General features: G+C 42.1%; 1 pseudogene; it reads right to left on the bottom strand.

Annotated features, from left to right (window-relative positions):
- Positions 1–438: 438 nt before the first annotated feature.
- On the bottom strand, positions 439–3,315 carry LOC106325488 (annotated as a pseudogene).
- Between the last annotated feature and the right edge of the window lie 424 nt (positions 3,316–3,739).

Raw genomic sequence — 3,739 nt, 5'->3', positions numbered from 1 at the left:
AGCCCAAAATCAGGTCCGGCCCGCTAAGCAACAATTGATGATTTCGCTAGAAGACAAAACGTACGTCACTATAAATAGAAGACGTCAGACTCATTGAAATGAGGTTCAGAAAGGTACAGAAAGTACAGAAAAGGAGAGCATCGCCTCTTCATCACAGACAAAGTCTCGGACGAGCTCGACTACTAGACGAGCTCGGCCCAGACGACCTCAGACCATAAAATAGAAAGATACTTGTTTAGACGAACTGTTTAGACGAGCATCTTTAGTTCTTGTAATCGACCGAGCTTGTTTATTCTTGACTATTAATACGAAAATCTCCACCCCTTTACATCATTTATAAATATTACATCACCGACCGTATACGGAAACAACAGTAAAGGCTTTAAAATCACACTACTCGACTAAAGAAACTCCACCTAAAGTTGCATATGCATGCACGTAATGTGTAAATCTGAAGGAAAGAGATATCCAATCTTACAGATACAGTATTAGTTAAGACAGGCAAAGGGAAAATAGTGTTATGTTGCTCATTCACGAGGGTCCAGGGACTTACATAATAAATAGCTACAAGTACCTGAAAATAGAGAGCTTTTCTCAGTTAAAGTCAGTTTCCCAGGCCATCCAACGTCATTCTCCACTTTAAAACAGGTCCTTTCGTGTTAGAGGCATGAACAGAAGCCGCTCCGATGATAACAGCCGAAAATCTGTAGTCTAGACAGCTCTTGCTATCCATGTTCCCCATCTTTTTCAACGTTGTAATTGAATTATATGGATGCTCCTTGTTGTAATATCTTGACCAATTCACCCAATTGGAGCTCAATGCAGCGAACTGGTCAGGTTTGTAATACATATTGGACGCAAACTGAGACAAGTCTTACTTGTTCCTCTTCTTTATATTATATCAGGTAGGTGATGCAGCGGCTCCTCCTTTTCCACGTAACCAGAATTGCAGTACAGCTGAATCCTCCCCACTCTGTTCTGATTTTTTTCAGACTCGCAATGTAGATTCATCATGTTGGCTCTATGTGTCAGAAAAATTCAAAGATGAATCCCCTACCAGAAGTCTCCGCATGAGCAAGTTCCATCTTTAAAATGGTGAAACCTAACAGCATCTCTAACTATTATCTCTCTACCAGACTACCAGTGACGCTGAAGATATGTTTCATTGCAGTGTGGCAATCCACACACACTCTCAGATTCTTCCCTACTCTGATAGGTAAGCCTGAGGGTACAAATATTAACCCAAAAGCAATGGCGAGTCTTTCACTGTGATAGTTAAGCATCTTTATTTTAACTGCTTCCTCAACATCATGCTGGACAGAACTAGTATCCGGTTTATAACCATCATCTACGATCATTTGGTTCAGTTCCTCGAGCTTAGCATATATCCGATCAAGATATTGACTTGACTCGTCATCCGCTGAGAAACTGTGCAATTTCCCTTTCTTTGATCCAGCTCTGTCCAGGTTCTTTTCTCACTTTCTTCTCTCTCATCTCCCGCCTTAACTGCGCCACACAATCCCATCTTTCTTTAGAAGCATAAGCATAAATGCTTGATAACAAGGTGTAGCCAGCAGGATGGTGAGGGTCTAGCTCTATGAGTGATTCAGCCGCCTGTTTACCTATTTCCAAGTTACCTTTGTTTCTACATGCGCTGAGTAAAGTGGTCCAACCAATTGCATCCGGAGGAAAAGGCATCCCATTAATGAAACTCATGGCTTCCTCTAACCTTCCAGATCGACTGAAGAGATCAATCATGCAAGAATAATGGCCATTACTCGGTTCTATTCCATATTCATCTGTCATTAACTCAAAATATCTCTGTCCTTTCTCCACTAATCCTGCCCTACTGCAAGCTGAGATAACACCGGTCAAAGTCACTGCATCAGGTTTTAGTCCATGTTCTACCATTCTGTCAAACAAATCAATAGCCTCGCTGGCTCTTCTGAATTGGGCATAGGCAGAAACCATTGCAGTCCAAGAGACTTCATCCCTGAAACTCATCTCGTTGAACAGCCTAGTGGAATCATCGATGTTTCCACATTTTCCATACAGAGTCACCAGTGAGTTTGAGACGGTAACATAATGTATAAGGCCAGAAACTATAGTCTTTCCATGAAACTGGGAGCCTTCTTCTAAGCTAGCTATGTTGGAACACGCACTGATCGCTTGTCCCAGCGTATAATGATCTGGTTGAATTCCGCTTCTTTGCATTTCAACGAGCATTTTAACAGCTTCTTCAGCACGACCGGTCTGGCCATAACCCACAACCATTGCTGTCCAAGACACAACATTTTTCTGCTTCATTCCATCAAAAGCAGTCTTTGCGTAGTCTATACACTTACACTTACAATACATGTCAATAAGAGCACTACCCACGTATACGTTATCCTGAAAATTGGTCCTGATTATACAAGCATGAACTTTTTTCCCTTCCCTTATTGCTCCTAATCCCCCACAAGCAGGTAGTACACTTCCAAAAGTAAATTGATCCATCGTCAAGCCTTCCTCTTTCATCTCTCTGAAAAATTCAACAGCCGCCTTCTCCAGCCCATTCTGAGCAAGCCCTTTTATCATAGCCGTCCAAGAAACCGAATCTTTCTCCATTCCTTGAAACAGCTTCCGCGCATCATTGATCATTCCACTCGCTAGAAGTCCTCCCATCAGTGAGTTGTACATAACCGTGTTCCTATCCTCTACACTGTAAAAAAACCTTCTTTGCATCAGAGATGAAACCAACTTTCGCATACATATCCATCAACGCACTCCCAACTAAAAGATAAGACTCAAACCCACGTTTGCTCACCTGTACATGAACTTGCTTCCCCAAACTAACATGCCCATTGTCAGAAGAAAGTTTCAGCATTGTCATCAAAGTAACCCTTGTCAAATTCTCACAACCATCTTTCGTCATCGTGTTATAAGCCCTGACGGCTTCACCAAGCAGACCACTCAAGGAGTAACCCGAAATAAGCAAGTTCCAGGAGACACCATCACGAAAAGGAAGCTTATTGAAGGTGCGTTCCATCTCAGAGAGATGCCCAGATTGGGAATGGGCCATGAGGAGACTGTTCCAGGAGTGGAGGTTTGGTTGGGGAATTTCGTCGAACGCTCGGCGAGCGTAAGTGGAGTTTCTGATTTTCGCATACCCATGGACGAGTTTGTTGTGTAAGATTGTCTCTGGAGAGGGAAGAGCTATGATGATATGGGCGTGGATCGTCTTCAAATGGCGGCTCTGGTTTCTACCTCCATGCTCAAGGCATTGCTTTATCTGAGCAGAGTAGTAGCTCGACGCCATTGTCTTGTTCATTTGGATGTTTCAGAGTTTGAAAATTCTCTAAAAATACATGAACCAATTTTCATTTGTTATATGATAGATAATACATAAATTATTTTGGCTTTTTCAATATCCAATTAATATATGAAATTTTGAAAATCAAAAAGTTTTACACAGTCCAACTAACAACATCAACCCGCTAAATAAATCCAATAAACCGTTGCTAGCTTGGTGGTGTAAGATTTTCGTTTTGATAAAAATTAGATATTAATTGGAGATAAAAACGGAAACCCAAGATACTATATCTAACACCCCCGAACCGTCCTAGGCATAGGTCGACCCACCGGCCAACAATCAAACAAGAACATGACCGACGAACCGACCCACACCAAGGGTTGGAGATGAAAAGCTAACCGGTCAGCCAACAATCAAACAAGAACATGACTGACCGTCCAACCCAAC

The sequence above is a fragment of the Brassica oleracea genome, chromosome C2, assembly GCF_000695525.1.
Source record: "Brassica oleracea var. oleracea cultivar TO1000 chromosome C2, BOL, whole genome shotgun sequence".
In the NCBI taxonomy this organism is placed as follows: domain Eukaryota; kingdom Viridiplantae; phylum Streptophyta; class Magnoliopsida; order Brassicales; family Brassicaceae; genus Brassica; species Brassica oleracea.
This window is presented reverse-complemented; position numbering and strand designations above follow the sequence as displayed.